The sequence below is a fragment of the Tursiops truncatus genome, chromosome 1, assembly GCF_011762595.2.
Source record: "Tursiops truncatus isolate mTurTru1 chromosome 1, mTurTru1.mat.Y, whole genome shotgun sequence".
Taxonomy (NCBI): domain Eukaryota; kingdom Metazoa; phylum Chordata; class Mammalia; order Artiodactyla; family Delphinidae; genus Tursiops; species Tursiops truncatus.
In genome coordinates, this window is record NC_047034.1 from 151,070,844 (window position 1) to 151,090,495 (window position 19,652).

Consider the following 19,652-nt stretch of genomic DNA (forward strand, 5'->3'; position numbering starts at 1 on the left):
TCCCTCCCTCCCTCCATCCCTCCCTCCCTCCTCCTCCCTTCCTCCTCCCTCCCTCCTCCTCCTCCCTCCCTCCCTCCCTCCCTCCCTCCTCTTCCTCCCTCCCTCCCTTCCTCCTCCTCCTCCCTCCCTCCTCCCTCCCTCCCTCTTTCCCTCCTCCTCCTCCTCCCTTCCTCCTCCTCCTCCCTCCCTCCCTCTTTTCCTCCTCCTCCTCCCTCCCTCCCTCTTTTCCTCCTCTTCCTCCCTCCCTCCCTCCCTCCTCCTCCTCCCTCCCTCCCTCTTTTCCTCCTCCTCCTCCCTCCCTCCCTCCTCCCTCTCTCCCTCTCTCCCTCCTTCCATCCATCCCTCCCTCCTCCTCCCTCCCTCCTCCCTCCCTTCCTCCTCCTCCTCCTCCTCCTCCCTCCCTCCTCCTCCTCCCTCCCTCCCTCCCTCCTCCTCCTCCTCCCTCCCTCCCTCTTTTCCTCCTCCTCCTCCCTCCCTCTTTCCCTCCTCCTCCTCCCTCCCTCCTCCTCCTCCCTCCCTCCCTCTTTTCCTCCTCCTCCTCCTCCCTCCCTCCCTCCCTCCTTCTCCTCCTCCTCCTCCCTCCCTCCCTCTTTTCTTCCTCCCTCCCTCCCTCTTTTCCTCCTCCTCCTCCCTCCCTCCCTCTTTTCCTCCTCCTCCCTCCCTCCCTCTTTTCCTCCTCCTCCTCCTCCCTCCCTCTTTTCCTCCTCCTCCTCCTCCCTCCCTCCTTCCTCCCTCCCTCTCTCCCTCCCTCCCTCCCTCTCTCCCTCCCTCCATCCCTCCCTCCCTCCTCCTCCCTCCCTCCTCCCTCCCTCCCTCCTCCTCCTCCCTCCCTCCCTCCCTCCCTCCTCTTCCTCCCTCTCTCCCTCCCTCCTCCTCCCTCCTTCCTCCCTCCCTCCCTCCTCCTCCTCCTCCCTCCCTCCCTCCCTCCCCCCTCCCTCCCCCCTGCCAGGCTGCTGCTCACTCCTGGTGCCTGCTCCTTCTTATCTCCACTCGCTGGCATGTGGCTTCAATGGCTCAGGCGCACTTGTCCCTGACCTCCCTACCTCACCTCCCTCTGCCGCCTGACAATTTCTTTCTGTTCCTTGGTTCAAGAGAGCCTCTAATTGCCCTGTCTCAGATTGTTGTGCTGGGCCATTAGTTAAAGGTCACCAGCTAATATATGAGACGGCAACCCTTGGCTCTGTGCTGGCCCCCATCTGCTACGTCTAGAAGCTGGAGGGGCCAAGTAGTCTAAAGCACGGCCCCAACTGTGTTTGTGGTCTGGGGAGCTTTTCTTCAAAGTGGATTTGAGTCTGGCAGGCATGGTGCCGTCCCTGGGACCACGTGACTGGAGCCCAAAGCTCCAGATTTCCTGCCCAGAACTTTCCCCAGAGGATTTGTCATTTCTTTCCTTGAGTTATGTAGCAGACAAGCCTGTTAAATGTCATCCGTGAAGGTCTTCTTCCTTCTCCTTCCTCTCCTTCTCCTCCCTGCCCCAAGGAACTTATGATATAGTGAAGACAGAGGCAGGAAAATAACTAGATTACATCTTTAAGTGTATGAGTGCTTTAGAAGTATAAACAAAGTCCTAATAGCTACCACTACTCAGTACCCTGTACCAATCACTGCTGATCACTTTACATACAGTTTTCTCATTTAATCTTTACAGCTCCCCTGTGGAGTTGGCACCACGTTTGACACATGTGAAAACAGGCTCAGAGAGCAGCTAACAGATAATAAACAGCACAGCAAGGCTCTGATGCCAAAGCCTGCTCTGGCAAGCACTGTGCTGTGCAGCCTTCACCATGCTGTTTGAGCACAGAGGACCACCCTGGCCTAGGGAGGAGGCAGGGATGCCTGGGGAGAGCAGCAGCCATCCAGGAGGAGGTGATAGCCGAGCCTTGGAGCAGGATAGGGGTGGGTGGAGGGTCACTGTCAACAGAGGGAGCCACATGTGTGAACAGTACCAGTGTGAGCAGGGTGCAGGGCCAGGAGCTGTGCCCCTGAGAGTGAGTGCCTCCCTAAATTTGTGCCCTAGGTGTCTCTCTTGCCCCACCCTCATCCAAGCCCTGACAGGAAGGGTAGAGTTGAGGCAGGAAGAGTTTTGAGGAGAAGGAACCAGGAGAGGATGGCAAATTCAACACAGCCTAAGAGATGCAAGTACTGTTGTCTGGTTCCCAGCACCTGCAATAGACTCTCAGGGCACATGACTAGAGTCCAAAGTGGAAAATCCAAGAGGAATGAGAATCTTTAAAATAACCACATGAACAATCCTCTCTGCCCAGATTCCCTACACAGCTTTCTTCTGCTGACCGTCTGCTCTTGTCTTGGATGTCACGTCCTCCAGGACGCATCCCTAGGTCTCCCACGCTTGCCTTAGGGCACTTGGGTTCCTATTCTGGTATTGTCCTTTGCCTGCCAGACTGTGGAGTCCCTGAAGACAGGGGTTGGATCTTCTGACCCTTCCATCTACAGCAGAGCATTTGGCTCATAGTAGCTGCTCAGTAAAAGAAAGTCAGATGAAAGAATAACAGACAGCCTCCAAGGAGCAGGTGTCAAGTTTGTCAGGCCACGTGGATTTTTCCTCTTTGTCTCTGGGGTCCTACCAACCTCAACACTTGGAATCCTACACATGTTCTTCTACCAGGAGAAACCTTAAAAATCATCTAGCTATCTCCTTCCTCCTACCTTTTCCAGACGGGTTGATTGTTGTCCCATTTTCATGTATTTGCCAACAATTTCTTTCTTTTTTTTAAAATAAATTTACTTATTTATTTTAATTTATTTTTGGCTGAGTTGGGTCTTTGTTGCTGCACGCGTGCTTTCTCTGTTTGCAGCGAGCGGGGGCTACTCTTCGTTGCAGCGTGCGGCCTTCTCATTGCGGTGGCTTCTCTTGTTGTGGAGCACAGCCTCAAGGCGTGCGGGCTCAGTAGTTGTGGCACACGGGCTTAGTTGCTCCGCAGCATGTGGGATCTTCCCAGACCAGGGCTTGAACCTGTGTTCCCTGCATTGGCAGGCGGATTTCTAACCACTGCGCCGCCAGGGAAGTCCTGACAATTTTAATCTTATGTCTCCACCCACAATTTCTCCTCTGAACTCCAGACCTAATCAGCTCCTTCTGCAGCCCCTCATCTGGATGCCCCACCGTACCTGAATCTGAACATGTCCAGCATCTCCCCCACCTGGTCCTCCTCTGGGCTCCCCTGATCTGGTGAAGAACATCACCCATGCTTCCTGCTATGGGGATTAACTGAGTTACTATGTATAAAGTCCTTAGAACAGGTCCTAGGACATAATACATTGTCCATAAGTGTTAATTATAATAATAATAGTAATAGTTACAGGATACTGAATACAGCTCCATATGCTATATAGTAGGACCTTGTTGTTAATCCATTCTATATATAAAAGTGAAAGGGTTTTCAGTAGGCGAGGGAATGTGGTCAGAATTGCTTTATAAGGATTTCTCTTATGTGAAAGTTTGGAGGTGGTGAGACCTAGTCACAGCCAGCAGCTGGATTCAGGAGTGAGGAAGGCCATCTGGAGGGGGGGAGTGGCCACAGGGATGGAGAGCAGACAGTGAACCTGGAGAGTATTTAAGAGGTAGATTGGGCAGGCCCTGATAATTAACTGGATGGAGGTGAGGATAACGGAGGAGTTAAGAGTGACTCCCAGGTTTCTGGGTTAGGCAACTGGTACCTTGACCCCAGGTGGGGAGCATCTGGGAGGAACGAGGCAGGCTGGGTTGGCAGAGCAGGTGGTCCCTAGACCAAGTCAACAGAAACATGGAAAAGTTCTCAAAATCTTTGTGCCCTAACTCCTCTGAACCCAAACTCTAGCTTGGTCCTGTGTACTTGTCCAGCCTCATCCCCAACTACCCCAGACTCAGGGCACATAAACCACTGCTCCTCCCCAAAGCTCCACTCTTCCTTCTTGCAGCGGGCTTGTAAGTTCTACCCCACTCCTTCCCCCTCCCTCAAACTCCACAGCTTCAAGGACATCTCTGGGATCCCTGCCCTCTCCCCCCACCCCTACCAGGATTAACATGTTCTCTGCTGTTTCCGGGATTCACTGAATCAGAACTATTTCTCTGCCTGTCTCTCCTAATGGCTGTTTTTCTCAATTCTGAATTGCCGGCACCTGGGATGAGGCCTGATCAAGGTTAACTTCAATAAAACAAATTCAATAAAACTTTGTTTTATTGAATTCGCCAAGAACCTGGCTTTCTTGCATTAAAAGTGGGGCGAGGAGTCGGACCTTGAATCCCTACGCCACCACTTAGAGACTGGGCAAGTTACTTCTGTCAAATCCTGTTTCCTCATCTGTCAAATGATAATACAGTGGCCCCACCTAGAAGAGTTGTTTTAAGGGTCAATGGAAATATTCTATTTTATGTGTTTCGCACAATGCCTAGAACATTGTTAGCTTCCTCAAAAATTTAACCCTTATTTATATTAAGAAAAATATTCCCGCCTTAACTCTGGGAAGCTGCATGAACTGAACCGAGGATTGCAGTTCCCAGTATGGCCACAGGAGCGAAGTGGTGAGCAGCCTCGGCGCGGACTCTGGCTCCGTTTTGCTAAAGCACCTGCTGTGGACCCAGATGGCCCGGCTGGGATTTCCGGGGCTTCCCGGCCCCTGAACAGGTGGGCGCTGGCCAGGGTGTCGTGGGAGGAGCCTCTGCGATGTACTCGGCCTTGACTGTCACAGCCACGGCCGTCCCTTCCGCTCATGCCCTTCGCGGCTTGGGGGAGGGGCTGGCGGGCCAGAAAAAGCAAAAGTAGAGGGCAACTGCGATGTATCCCTTCCAGTTTGTCATTCAAGTCTTTCAAACTTGAGTATGATCACTTCTCTGTAGAAGTTTTTATAGTTTTATAGTTTTTATAGTCAAATTTATGATTTCCCTTTGGCATCCAGGTTTCATCAGGCTTAGAAAGTCTTTTCCATCCCCCAGATTGTGAAAACATTACTCAATGTTTTCTTCTTGTACATTATGGTGTTATAATTTAAATATGAGCTCCACCTGGAATTTATTCCCATGTAGGGTAAGGCCACAGCTTTCTCTTATTTTACCAAATAACTTGCTCGATATTCCACCCATTTGTTGTAAGTCCTATATTTCCCCTCATTTACCTGAAGTGCTATCTTTATCCTACACGGAATTCCCTTGCGTGGTTGTCCATTTCTGTACTCCATTTTGTTTCACTGATTCCTCTAGGTCTGCCTCAATACCATACTGCTTTAAATACATTGGCTTTATAATACGTTTTAATATCAGGTAAGGCGTAGGAATTCCCTGGTTGTCCAGTGGTTAGGACTCAGCACCTTCACTGCCAGGCCTGGGTTCAAACACTGTTTGGGGAAGTAAGATCCCACAAGCCATGAGATGCAGCCAAAAAAAAGAAAAAAAAATATATATATATATATACGTATATATGAATCAACCTCTACCCCTACCCCTAACCCCCTGACCAATCCTTCTGGAAGCTGTTATGGAGCTTTGGAACCCCTGAAATTATATGTGAAGTGTCGTCTGCACATTTCTCCAGAAGGAAAGTCCAAGTTTTCATCAGATGTGCAAGCGGAACCTGATTCCCAAGGCAGCCACTGGTTTACATGTCCCTGTGATGGGGTGCATGGGAGGAGCACAGAGCAATCTTGATTCCTCCCTTCTCTTCCAAATCTTCACAGGCTCTGCTCTCCTCATCCTTCACCTCCACCATTGTTCCATCTACTTCCCTGCCCTCCATCTTGTCCCCCTTCCCCAAATCTAATCCTCCTTGCTGCTCCAGAGCAACCGTTCTATATCACAGGCCTTAGTTGTAGGCCTGATGTAGTTTTGATGATAACAGAAGTTTAGTTAATAAGTGAATAAAATTGTGAGTCCCAGCTCCACCACTGGCCAGATGTTGGGACCCAGCTTCAGGCTCACCACATTGTTGGGGCACAGTTTAACCTTCTCACAGACCAGGTGAGAAGGGATGAGATAGGGTGAGATAGGGTGAGGGGTATGTAGAAGGTACAGCTAGTTATCCCCAGGAGGGTCGCTTTTATTAAATAATCTCAATTATTTTCCTTTTCCCCCACACCTTTCCACTCCCCATTCACATTTTAATCTATGCCCTCAGCAGGGAGACTACTTGTTTTGCTTGCCTTCAGCAAACAATTAGGAAGGCAAACAGTAATAGTATTGTCCCCTCTGTAAATGAGTGAATTAAGAACACTGGAGCCCCAAAGTGGAATTGACCAGCTGAGCAAGGTTAAGTACAGAAAGATGGGGGCAGGCATAACTCTAGGAGAGACTTTATACAGCATCCTCCTCAAGTCCCAGTGCTCAGGGAACCCACTTGGAAGCTCCATTTAGGCACATGCTAGGTCCTAGAGCAGGGCTTCTCAGCCTTGGCATTAGCAACATTTGGGGGTGTCCTGTGCATTGAGGGATGTCTAGCAGCACCCTTCATCTCTTCTCACTAGATGCCAGTAGCAACCCCCAGTTGTGAAAACCTAAGATGTCTCCAGACACTCTCAAATGTTGGGCCCGGGTGGGGGGCGGTGAATCACCCCAAGTTGGAAACCACTGTTCTAGGAGAAGAGGGGCGGTGAGGGGAGGGAGGTTAACATGGGTCTTAGGGCAAGACACTCTCTACTCCCGTACCCTCTGTCTGAAAGGAACACCGTAAAGTCTTTTACTTCATAGCAGTCACTTGGGCAAGTCTTTTCTCCTCTCTGGGCTTCAGGTTTTCCATCTGTAAATGGATTTGATGTTTGTATGTCATTTCCCCCTTCTCTCACCATCTGACATTCCTGGATCTGGTCCAGGGTGTGACAGGGGTACCGCGGTGCCAGTGAGGTCCTGGGAGGTCCCCCAGAGCGAAGGAAGATGAGAAAGAACAGATAGATGTAGAGGTGGAGAGGGGGGCAAGCATGAGCAGGAGCGTTCTGGAGACCTGGAGAGGCTTCGGGCATCCTCTCCACCCCGCCCCTTCGAGGCCTTATTACCATAGGTCGCCCCCAACCAGGCAAACCCAGACTCTCCAGATTCCCTGAGGCCCCGCCCACCACCACAGGCCCTGCCCCACCGACCCCGCCCCTTCCAATGGCCCCTCCCCCGACCGAGACCCCGCCCCCATCAGACCCCGCCTCCTTCTTCGCCTCCCGCCAGCCGGGGCTTGGGCTTTGCACCCGGCGGTGGCTGAGAACCGTGGCGGCTGCGGAGCAGGCAGCGCAGGCGGGCGGAGCAGAGCTGCCCGGCCCGGTTGCGGGCGATGCCCCCGTGAGCCTCTCTCGCCGCCCCTCCCCGCCCCGCGCCCCTGCCCCTCGGAGGCCGCAGCGCGCCTGGGACCGGGCCGCGCCTTCCGCCGGGTCCGCGGGGCGGGGTCCCAGAGCACCTGCCCCGCCTTGCGGAGTCGCCTCGGCCAGCGGAGACCCCTCCGTGTCTGGACCCCGGCCCCACCTTCGGGTAAGTCAGTAGGCCTTGGTCGCCTGGGAGTGGACGTGGGGAGGGGGTTGCGGAGGTCTGGGGGACCACGGGGCGGGGGAGGGGTCTCTGGTCGTGAGGCGCCACGTAGGGATCTTAAGTGTGCAGGGTCTGGGGCGGCGGTTGCGGGGGCCCGGGGGCGGAGCACAGTGTGTGTGATGACTCTGGGGGGCTAAGGTATGAGAAGGGAACATGAGGTGTTTGGGGAAGCCCGGAAAATGGAGTAGAAGGCCCCAGAGTCTTGAGTTCTTTGCTGATGCTCGGAGCACCTGGGGCCCTGATCTTCAACAGCATTGTCTCCCATGGCATTTTTGGAAAGTGCTTAGAATCTCTCCTGGAAAGGGAGCTGGAAGGCAGCCTCCCTTTCTCTCTCCTGCCTGTGCCCTGGTTGAGAAGCTGGCCACTCTTTCCTCCCAGTGAGGCACCATTGTGGTGCCCAGAGGACCCCTACCCCCCACCCTATGAAAGAAAAGGGGTGATGCCCATTCCAGCCCTAGGGTGGGGAGAGGGGGCTTCTGGGAAGCTGGGAAAGGTAGTTGGTCAATCAACGGTGGGAAATCCAGGGTTCAGGGAGGTTTGGCAAGACCCTTGGGGGGCAACTTGGGCACCCTCTCATGCAAGGGGAGGGTGTTTTCACCTGCTGGCCCCCAGGCTGCCTGGACCCATGTCCACATCACCTTTTCTGGATAACCCATCCCTGAGGAGTGGGTTTCTTCCCAGTACCCTGGAAGGCCAGGGAAGGCCCATAGCTCTTGTGGTCCTGGATGGGGTGGGCAATGCCATACCAAGGCCAGAGAACAGAGGCACTGGCTGCACTGCCACCTGGGGGCTGTTTGGATGTGGCCCTTCGTGGGTGGGGAGCCTGGGTGAATATATCAGTGTCTAGCTCCAGCCCCAGGGGTGTTGTCTGGATGTAGAGAAGAAGGCTGCTGCCTCTTTGGTCCTGTCTTCTGCCTGTGATGACTTCTTCTGTCTGGGCTCCTTGAGTTTGGGGCCTGAAGTGGTGAGGAGAGGGCCTTTTTGGGCTAGGCCTGGTCACCAAGGGGTTAACTAGCCAGCCCCACAGTTTCTGCCAGCCACCAATTAGTCTGTAATCAGACAGCTGCCAACTGTCCCTAGGGGCATGTGGGCAGACTAATGGGGCATTCTCTGGTGGAGGTGAGGGGGTGGGGGAAGGGGTCTGTGAAACCTGTGCTCAATCCAAGCTTCGTGCCCTTCAGAGCTTGTTTAGGGCCCACAGACCCCTTCTCCGCCCTCTGTGCCAGCTGCTTGGCTTAGGGACCTCCAGCCATGGGGTTCGATACCTACCCAACCTTCTGCAGGTATGAAGTGCAGAGTCAGGCAAACTTGGCTTCAAACCCAGGCTCTGCCACTTTCTGGCGATGCACTATTGAGGAAATCGCTTCCCCTTTCTGAGCCTCCTTCGTGAAATAGACCCACCTTCTAGGTCAGCTGAGAGGAGTAAATGAAATGGTGGATTTGAGCTGCTTAGCACAGAGGCTGGCACTCAGGAGACCTCAGTAGGTAACTGCTGAACTCCTGAGCACCCCCTGTGCCAAGGACCTGACGGATGGGCAGGCAGGAGCCAGGGGCTGAGCATCCAGCAGGGACCAAGGTCCCATCCCTCGGGGCATGCGGTCTCAGCGGGCCAGGCCTGAACTCTTCTCTCTCCCTCCCTCCTTGCTCACAGACACATCTGGTCTCTGCACATAATTGGGTTTTACTCTGCTGAGCCCAGGGCTGAGCTGCTACTTTCTGGGCTCACCCTGTTCCTAACCAGGTGATAAGCTCTGTGGGGTCTGTCAGGGGTCTGGGTGATGTCTGCAGCTGCAGCAGCAGCTGGCCCTTTAAGGAGGGAAGAAAACAATTATCCAGCCTGGGCATTGCATCAGCTGGAGCCTGGAGGGTCCCTGGGGAGGAGGGGGCAGGCTGGTGGTTGATTTCATTAGTGCCATGTGAGAACTCTCACCCAGGTCTGCCCCACTCCCAGGCTGCCGCCTTCTCCCCAGGGCGGCAGCCCAGCCCCATTGCCTCCCCTACCCCACCCCGGGGGCATCACCTTGGAGGACTCTGTGCACGCCCATGACATGACACGTAGAGGGGGCTGTAGGGAAGTGTTTGTCACACTGGCCTTCTGCTGACTTGGGGTTGCAGGATATGCCTCCTGTAATGGCATTTTGCTGACCATGGGGGTGTCTCTGCCACTCGTATTTGTCTGACCTGGGAACTGTTTCTCCCCCACTGGCATTTTGTTGACCCTGGGGAGGGATGACTTCTACGTTGGCCTCTTACTGACGGTGGAGCTGTTTCCTGCACTGGTGTTTTGCTGACCCAACAAAGGAGCTGTGCTGCCTGGGCTGTGTGTGAACGGAGGCCACGGGTTAGAAACAGTTGTTCTCTGGTTGGAGGTGAGCTGCCTGGGAACAGTGAGTCACAGCGGCAGAGAGGGCTCCAGGTTCTTGGGCACCAGAGAGACCTGGGTTCAAGTCCCGCATCCTCCACCTCCACACTCTGTTATACTTCAGGTCTCAGACACCTCTGGAAAAATAGGAGTAATTTACACCCATACTGCCCCACCCCCATCTGGAAGGTGCTTGGCAGATTAAATGTCATAACTGGATGTACAGCACCCAGCCCAGGACTGGCAGGTGGAGGGTGCAGGCTGCGTGATGATTCTCTTCCCTTTGCAAGTTTGGGCTCCTCACACCTTGAGTTCAAGATGCCTGGACAAGAAAAGGAGGGTTGAGGAGTGGAGAGAAGGGGAGAAAGAGTGCAAGGCCCTCCTGCCTCTGTTGCAGGATGATGTGCTCAGACACCTGATGTACTAAGCACTGTGTGTCAGGCAGCTCCTGCCTCCATGGAGCGGGCATTCTAGCTGGGAGACGGCCCAGAGCATGTGACATGTGTTGAAAGGAGAGATGCAGCGACGGTAGCGTGACAAGGCGTTGAGGAGGCAGAGAAGGAGGGAACCGGGTGTGCTAAGGCCTTGGTGATGGCGGGAACGGGACTGGTATGGTGGCGAGGGCAGGAGTCGGGGAGAGAGGGAAGAGAGGGGGCAGGAGTCAGCACAGCCAGGCCAGATCTCCTGGTCTATCTAGCAGGATACTTTCAACTTGGGAATTATCCTGAAGCCGATGGCAGCCTCTGAAGGATTTGAAGCAGAAGCAGCAGGGGCTGATTTCCAGAGAGCGTGGGCTGGGGTCTGTGGCCCTCAAGCAGATCCTTCTCAGGAGTGACCTTTTGCCCTCTCGTCCCCCCTTCCCTGTGCCCAGGGAGCAGGTTGTTTATGTGACTCACCCCAGGAGGGAGGAGGCCAGTCCCAGTCCCTCCAGCTCCCTCTCTCTGGGTCTCGTTGATGAAATTTATCTCTTGGGCCCAGGTTCTCCCAACCTCTCTGGGGAGCCAGAGGACAAGAGGCAGGGCTTTGGCACCAGCCAGGCCTATATTCACATCCCAGCTCTGCGGTTCTGAGGTGGGTAACCTCTGGCAAGGCACACCTCTCTCTGCACTTCAGTATCCTCAACTATAAAAGGGGGTTGATGTTGTCTGTCCATGGGAAGGATAAAATGAAATTCCAGATAGAAATCACAAAACCCTATTGCAATGTCAGTTGGTATTTTAACTCTCTTGCCGGGCGGTTGACACCAACTTTGGGCCAGGCCCAGGCCTAGGGCTGACTGGGGGTGGAGGCAGGGCGAGATTCACCAGTCTGTGGTTGCACAGGGCAACCTGTGCTTAGAAGGACCCCACGCTTAATGTTTGACTGTCACCATCTTAAAATTCTTAATAATTTTGAACAAGGGATACTGCTTTTTCATTTAGCCCTGGGCCCTGCATATTATATGGCCCCACAAATTGGGTTGGAATAGGAAGAGGCAGGGAGCGACACAGACCTGCACATAGTCCCCAGATGGAGGAGGGGTAAGACGGAGGGCATGACTAACTGTCCCAAGGTGGGTGGGATGTTAATAATAGTAACATTTATTTAGTGCTTACTGTGTGCTAGGTTCTCTGCTAAGCACTTGACATATTCATCTTCAAACAGCCTTATGAGGTAGGTACGATTATTATTTCCTATTATTCATCTATATTATCGTATAGATGAAGAAAGTGAGATTCAGGTTCTCGGCCAAAGTCACACAGCCATCAAGTGCATCAAACCCAGGTTGTCAGATGGGAGAGCACGTGCCTGGACGAGGCATGTCCAGTCCTGGACATACCTGGACTTCACTAGGATGAGGCACCTCCTAAGCTGGGTGGGTCTGAAGGATAACTTGGAGTTTGCCAAGGAGGAAAGAGGTGTGTGGGGAAGGGAGGGCTGTCTCATCCCGGAAGTTCCTGTGCTCAGGAGTGATACTCGGCCAGGAGAGGTGGAGCCAAAGCCAGATGCTTCCCAGGGCTGAGAGAGGAAGCCTTTGGATTTCACGGTTCTGATATTCCAAGCTCAGAGCTTCCGGTCACTCTGTGCCCAGGCCCTGCTGCAACCACGATTCCTCAGAGCTGCCCTGTATTGCCCACTCTTCCCCCACTCCCAGGTAATCTCATTTACCTGACTTTAATGCCCTCTTCTGGGCTCAAGACCTGCAAATCTAACTACTTCTTGGACCACATTTAGATGTCTCATGATCAGTCTCAGGTCCAAACTCAGGTCCCAGCTCTGTCTGCTGGCACCTGCTCTGCCTCGTGTCCCTGGCTCATCTCTGCCACCACCATCCACCCACTTGCTCAAGCTGGAAAGCTGGAAGTCCTCCTGGACACCTCCCTCTCCTTCACCCCCACATTCCACAGCCAGTCCTCAGCAAGTCCTGTTGGCTCTCCTGAATCTCTCTCCCCAGTCCGTCATCTCTCTCCTTGCCCACTGCCCTACTCCGGACCAGCATCAGCTCCCACCTGGACCACTGTGACAGCCTCCTAACTGGTCTCCTTACGTTTCTGTTTTTGCCCGGCTTCATTTCAGGTTTCATACTGCAGTCAGAGTGATCTTCTAAAGATAAACGTTTGATTGTGTCATTTCCTTGCTTAAGACCCTTCCAAGATTTCTTGGAATAAAAGCCAGACTGACGTAGCCTGCAAGGCCCTGTGGGATCTGGTCCTTGCCTACCTTTTTGGATCGTCTGTACCAATTGCCCTCTCCCTGAGCTGCAGGACTTTCGTACATGTTGTTCCCTTATCCTGGAATGCCCTTCCCCTGCTTATCTATCTCCTTCAGATAGATACCAGCTTGAACATCATTTCTGCAGAGAAGCCTAAACTGGAAACTAAACATCAGCCCCTTCCATAGGACCTTGTGTTCTTTACGACACTCATCACACTTGACTGGCTTTTCCTCATCTCTCTTTCTTGCTAGACTGTGGACTCTGTGGGGTCAGGAATCCAGTTTTGCCTGGCCCCAGCACGTAGTAGGTAAACAACGAATTGTTCTGTGGATGAAAGGAATAGATGAATCATTGCTGCAGCATCCTAACTAGCCTCCCTGCCTCCAGGCCTGCCTTTTCCAGTCCTTTCTCTGTATAGCCCCAGAGTTCTAAAACACAGAACTGACCCTGCTACTTAAAATACTTCAATAGCTCCCCGTTGAGGGCAAGAAGGGCCTCAGCTTCTTAGCATGGGATTCAAAGCACGTTATGATCTGCACCCGAGAGCCCCTCCAGCCTCATCTCCCCTGCTTACCCCCTCCCCACACTTTGAACTCCTGTTCTTCTAACACATCAGGCTGTTGTTTTGTGCCTCTGTGCCTCTGCCCTCGTGGTTCCCTCTGCCCATAATGCCTCCGCACCCCTGCTTAGTCTCCCTGGAGAACATCCTTCATTCTTCAAAACCAGCTCAGCTGCCACCTTTGCTGGGAAGCCTCTGAGGAGCTCTCCCGGCCCTCCCTGGGCAGAGTTGGCGCCCCCCGCCACCTCAGCCACATCCACACAGAGTCTACATCTTTTCCTCCTTGTGTCCCATGAAACTGAGCTCTTCCGGTGCAGGCACAGAGATTGTTCATCTTTGTGCCTCCAGCTCCCAGCTTCTCCCCTGTCCTTAGTTAGGTCTTTGCTTGTATACAGAAACCCACTCAAGCCAGCCTCAGTAATAAAGAAGTGTTTATTACGAGAACACAGGGGGTTTGGGGGAACTGAGGAGTAGGAAAATCGTTAGCCTCTGGAAGGTGAGACCTGTAGGCCAGGAGAAATTGAAGCAGCTGCTCTCTGTACCTTGTTAGCTGCCTTCACCTTTCTGTCTCCACACACTGGGTTTTCTCAGCTTCTCCAGATAATGGACCACTTATAGTTCCTGTATTTCATCCCTCAGTTCCAACTACATTCAGAGATAGAACCCAGGGCTTGGCAGATCCAAGTCCAAACTCCCAGGAGAGGATCTGATTGGCTCTGAGGGGGTCAGGTACCCACCCTGGTCCAATCAACTGCAGCCTGCAGGGAAGGAAAACAAAGCCAGACATGCAGACATGGCTCTTGTTTGTTTGTAATCTGGGCAAGTATTATACTTCAAAAGACATCTGCTATAATTCTTACAGTGCCAGGTGGGCCTGGTCCCAGCCTTCCATCTGGACGGCACCTGGTGAAAACAGACCTGCATCGTGACTTCAAGAGGAGTCTTTTCCGGGGGCAGTAGCACCCAGGGCAGGCTCCAAAGAGCCTGTCAAATGTCATTCAGAGGCCTGAGCAGAGAGTTAGGGAGATGAGACCCTGATTTTCTCACCTCTCTTTGGAGTGGGGGAGAGAGGGATGAGGAGGGCATGAGCTGTCAGGACAGTTCTCTCTGCCAAAATCATATTCATCTCCTAAGACTCAGCTCATTTCCTTTTCTCAGTGAAGAACCATGCATGGTAGTTCCTGCTGTGAGACTCCTATTAGATGGTAGATGTAAGGACAATTTGTAAATAGAGAACTGAGCAATTTCTAAGGATTGTTATTATGGGAATGGAATGTGGCAACAGGGTGCCAGCTTGCCACCAGTGCCATCCAAGCTCCTACAGGAGGCAGGCAAGCCTAGAACTTCCTTCCCAGCGTGAGCATGGTCCCTTCAGTGAGACCTGAGATGACTTTCAGTGGCTCGTGCACATGCCACTGCATGGCATTGGCTCACATACTGAGAAAGTTGGTTCCCTTTCAACTCTATCAAGTCCAAGTTTGTCCCAGGAAGAAAGTTGTCAGTGCCATGCTGGTGTGTCTTTAACAACTTTCCAACACTTGCTGCCCTTCTTTTTTTTTTAATTTAAAAATTTTATTTATTTATTTATTTATTTATCTATTTATTTATTCTATTTTTGGCTGTGTTGGGTCTTTGTTGCTGCACACGGGCTTTCTCTAGTTGCGGCGAGCGGGGGCTTCTCTGTTGCGGTGCGTGGGCTTCTCATTGCAGTGGCTCTTCTTGTTGTGGAGCACAGGCTCTAGGCACGTGAGCTTCAGTAGTTGCAGCCTGAGGGCTCAGTAGCTGTGGCTCATGGGCTCTAGGCGTATGGGCTTAGTTGCTCCGTGGCATGTGAGATCTTCCTGGACCAGGGATCGAACCTGTGTCCCCTGCACTGGCAGGCGGATTCTTAACCACTGTCCCACCAGAGAAGTCCCTGCCCTTGCTTTTAAACAGAGATCTTGGGGAATTCCCTGGTGGTCCAGTGGTTAGGACTCGGCGTTTTCAATGCCAGGGCCTGGGTTTGATCCCTGGTCGGGGAACTAAGATCCCGCAAGCTGTGCGGTGTAGCCAAAAAAAAAAAAAAAAAAAAAAAAAAAAAAAAAAAACGGAAAACCACAGAGATCGTGACTGGCAGCTCTGTGTAGCTAAACTTTAATAATATAGCTTTGTTTTCACTGTACTTATTTTACTGTCATTTTCCATTTATTAAAATTGGTATTGGCTTTCCATTTATAGTAGTAACACAAAATTTCTCTTTAAAATAAATGCATTTAACTTAAAAGTGCCAATTTTAAGAAAATAATTGATGGACCTTACAGGCCTATGGAGGTTTGGCGTAAACCACCGAGGGACACACAATGTTATGTGGATAATGCAAAACTGGGATGTCAGGGATGTGGACCTAGATAATCTTTAAGATCCCCTCCACCTACCTGGGGAATTTGGGGGTCTCTTATGCTGTGCCAGCCTACTCCGTTCTCCTCACCTTGTGCCCTGGCTTGGGTTGCTTTCAGAGAATCACGCTGTGATTGTCCCGTAGATAGGAGAACGTGGGCTGCTTGCTTGAGAGGGGGGCTTTTGGAGTTGGGGTGTCTGGATGGGGGTAGGATGCCTCTCGCCTCTGAGGCAGGACTTGGGCACTCCTGGGTGGGGGCTTTGCGGGGTGGGGCAGGAGCTGCAGACTCCACAGTCCTCCAGGTACCCATGCACAACATGGGCCTTAGGGCCTCCCAGAGGGCAGGAGTCCCAGGGAGTGCAGAGGCTATGGGGGCCATGGGTGAGGGTGAGGCTGTCCCCAGGGCTTGGGGCCCAGGGACGGCAAAGCCAGGAGGCTTTGGGGTCTCAGAGGTCCTGTTCTCCTTGCTCTCCCCTTTCCCACCTCTTTGTGCCGCTCACTACCTGCCCCTGGAGATGGGGCAGCAGCCCCAGGGGGCCTCAGAGGACACAGAGGATTTATCCACAGGGCCCAAGACCAGGGCCAGGTGGGCAGGAGGAAAGTCCTGCCTGCCCCTCCCCACTCCCATGTCCACAGCGGGAGGGCAGGCCTTGGCTCCACGAGGGGTGGGGGGCCTGGGTAGTGTGGGCCGTGTGCTTGTGTATCCATGGTGAAGGTCTGAGGGTCTCTGTGGAGGCATATTGTGTGTGTGTGCATGTGTGTAAGAGAGTTTGTACGTAGGTGCGTGTCCGTGGTGAAAGGACCCCTGAGTGATATGTCTGAGGGTCTTTGTGGGAAGGCTCTGTGTGTTGTGTGAGTTTGGGCATGTGTGGCAGGGTGTCTTGTGTGTGATGTGCATGTGGGTCTGTGGTGAATGCGTCTCTGTGTAATGTGTGTCTGTGAGGCATCTGGTGTGTGTATGTGTGTGTGTGTTGTGCGTCTTGGTGGCTTGCACGCTGGGTGTGGTGTGTGCCTGTTGTTTTGTTTATGTCGTCGTCTTTGTAGAGCATCTCTGGCTCTGTGGTGTGTCCGAGTGGCAGTGTGCAAGTGTGTGGCGTGCACCTGGGGCTTTGTGCTCCAGAGAGGGTGCGGGGGCCAGGGGCGTGCCTGGGAAGGCAGAGTGCGTTGAGGGCAGTGTCTGTCTGGGCTGGGGCCGAGGGTATGCTGGCTTCCCGGGAGTGTCCCCAGGGTGGGCGGCAGGCGAGGGCGGCGCCTTCCTGCTCAGCGCGGGGTCTGGTAACCGGAGCCCCTTCCCCCATGAAATATTGATCCCGCCTAGCGGCGGCCCTGGCCAAATAAGGCCAGACCCGCAGGGAGCAGGGAGAGCGGGGTGGGGTTGGGGGGGGCGGCCGCTGTCCGTGGTGCTGCCGCTTCCCCCTCGGCGGGGGCGTTGGCGCTCAGGCTGGGGCGGGACTGGGAGGGGGTGAGATTTCCCCATCCACCAACACCCTCAGCGGGGCCCCTCCCTCTGAGGATGAGCTAGCCTGTCCCTCTCACCTATCTGTCAGTTCTACCACCCTTTCTAGGAAGGGGAAACAGGGACCAAGTGAGTATTTGGCGGGGGAGGGGATCCAGTATCCCTCAGGGCTAGGGTTTGCCTGGGACAGTCCTAACTTACACTTGTGGTTCTGGTGTGATTGTTAGTAGTGTCTCTGTTCACTCTTTGAAAGAGTCCTAATTGCATGATAAATTATGTGCTCCCCAGCAATGAGGCTTTGCCCCAAAGACTTCTTCTCCTGCTTCTCTGCTCTGCCCCTGGGGTTTCTGTAGTCAGTGGGTGTGCAAAGTGCGGTGTGTGTGTTTGTGAGTGGGGATACTGTCTTTCCTGTGCTTGGGCTGAGCTGGAATAAGGGCTTGGGAGCCCCAGGCCCCTTGGGATCCTGCTGCAACCCAGACCCTCCCCAGGGAGTCCAGCTCCCTTCTCTACCAGTCCAAATTCTGCTTTCCATTCAGGCTGTGCTTTTGTTCACGCCTGGGCTTCCTTTGCCCTCCTACGTCCTGGGCTGGGCAGGCCTCTCCTTGGTCTCGATGTCAGGGTGCGTAGGGCCTCCAGGTTGGCCATCTGTGTACTCACAACATCTTCTCTGAGTTCTCCTACTTTGACTTGCTGATTCTCCCTCCTTCGGTGGATTCCATTTTCCTCCTAGCCCTAACTGTAGGTATTACCTCTCACCCTTTCCTCACTCTGTACCCTCCTCCGGGCATTCTCCTTCCTTTCCACACCTCACTTTTCCCTTTTGGGAACACACCCAAATCCTGCCCACTCACACTGCTCTCCTGAACTCCAGGGAATCTGCTTACCTGTCCAGCACCTCCATATGGGAGTTGCAAAATTATCTCATCATATCTAAAATAGGGACTCATGTTTCCCTCAAGCCAACTTTTCCCTCCAGGACCTCATGCTGTGGGGATGGCTCCTGCTCACCCTTCCTGTAAATCATGTTGGATTCTGGTTTCTGCCCTTCCCCTAACCTTGTCCCATCGCTAACTCCAGGCAATCCCCCAAGCCCTCCCACGACTCTTGCACCCCTTTCCTCTTTCCACCAGCACTGTCTGAAGCAGGGCAGCCCTTCTTACCTGCCTCCTGACTGCTCTTCCTGCTGTCGGGCTTTGTTCTGATTCTGCACCGTGTTGGATTGATCTCTGTAAAATGTTACATCTAAACCATGTCAGATTTCACTCCCTTCAGGATTAAAGCCAAACTTCTTAGCCCTACATTCAGAGCCCTTCTTTGGCTGTTCCCAGCCTATGTTCCCAGCCCTCTCTTCCACAGCTGCACATACGTCCTGCTCCAACTGCACTGCTCTGTTCACCAGCCTCTGAACATACCATTCTTTCTCTGGACCTTCCCAGCTAGTTTCCACCTCTTTCCTGCCACCTGTACCTCTCTAAATCCCACCCACCTTTCGAGGTGCTCTGCAGAGGATTCCTCCGTGATGCCTGCTCTGGTCTCCCCATCCTGAAGTGTTCACTCTTTCTGCAGAACAGCCAGGGTGTTTTATCTTTACCTCTCAGTGCTTTGGGTGGTCCTCAGACCAGCAGTGTGGGTATCACCTGGGAGCTTGTTTGAAATGCAGACACTCAGGCTCCACCTTCCTGTGACCCATGGAATGAGAATCTGCACTTGAGTAAGATCCCCAGGTGATTTGTGTGCACATTGAAGTCTGAGAAGCACCGACTGGTGCCTCCACTGAGGGCGGCATCTTGCTTCTGTTCGGGAGTGGCTTCAGCCCCAGGGTGTTTTCTAGTGGCATTCTCAAGTGCCAAGTCTAGCAGCCCCTGTCAGGCAACAGCTGCCACATCTGGCCACAAGTTATGAGAGGGGGGTGGGTGATGGAGATGGTCAGGAAGCATGTGCACTCTTCCTGGATGCTTCCACCTGGAATCTATGCCCCACAAGGCTCTGAAGCTCAAGCTCTGTAAATCCACTAGAGTGACAGGAGGAGGAATCAGTGAATCAATAAAAAGACAGTTATCAAGCAGAGAGCAGAACTTTTCCCTCTTCACAACTACACATTGGTGGAAATGTCTGTTATTTTAATGTATTCCAAATAAGGTCACATCCTGAGGTACCAAGGGTTAGGACTTCAACGTATCTTTTTTTTTGCAGGGGGGCGGTGCACAGTTCAACGCACAACAGGCAAGGATGGTATAGGGTCTGGGGGAGCATGACAGGGGGACTAACCTTGTCTGCAAAGACTCTCCTACGACATGCCATCCAGCCTGGGACTGAGCGCTGAGTAGGGATTAGCCCCCAAAGGTGGTGCGACACAGACCAGGTCCACAGGACACGAGGGTGGGGACGGACTGGAGAAGAGCTTTCCAGGCTAGCAGGAGACAAAGTGGCACTTTTGGGGAATGAAAAAAATGCAAGTGTGGCTGGAATACGGAGGAGGGGCAGGAGTGCGAGATGAGCTGGGTCACTTCACTTGTGGGCCTTGTAAGGGGTTTTTACTTTCTCCTGAAGGAAACGGGGAGCTACGGGAGGCCGTCCCACAGGAGGGATTCATTCTGCCTTGTGAGCCATCTCCTCACAAGACTGAGCTGTCTGAAGGCTGAGGCGTTCCTCTGTGAACCCAGTTCTGAGGGAAGACTTGCGGCCATGTCCTCAGGAGCCCCCTGGCT

At 53.3% G+C, this 19,652-nt stretch overlaps 1 protein-coding gene across 7 annotated transcripts in view; it reads left to right on the plus strand.

Annotated features, from left to right (window-relative positions):
• Nucleotides 1–7,299: 7,299 nt before the first annotated feature.
• Nucleotides 7,300–19,652, plus strand: part of RIMS3 (regulating synaptic membrane exocytosis 3) — a 61,682-nt gene continuing 49,329 nt past the window's right edge. For 5 of the 7 annotated variants that reach the window (XM_073791477.1, XM_073791460.1, XM_019938033.3 and 2 more), the window contains exon 1: nucleotides 7,300–7,438. The gene's annotated coding sequence lies outside the window, so the exon portion shown is untranslated. Of the gene's footprint in view, nucleotides 7,439–10,835; nucleotides 10,929–19,652 lie in introns of all 7 variants that reach the window. The other 2 variants (XM_073791466.1, XM_033837120.2) reach the window with 2 other exon arrangements.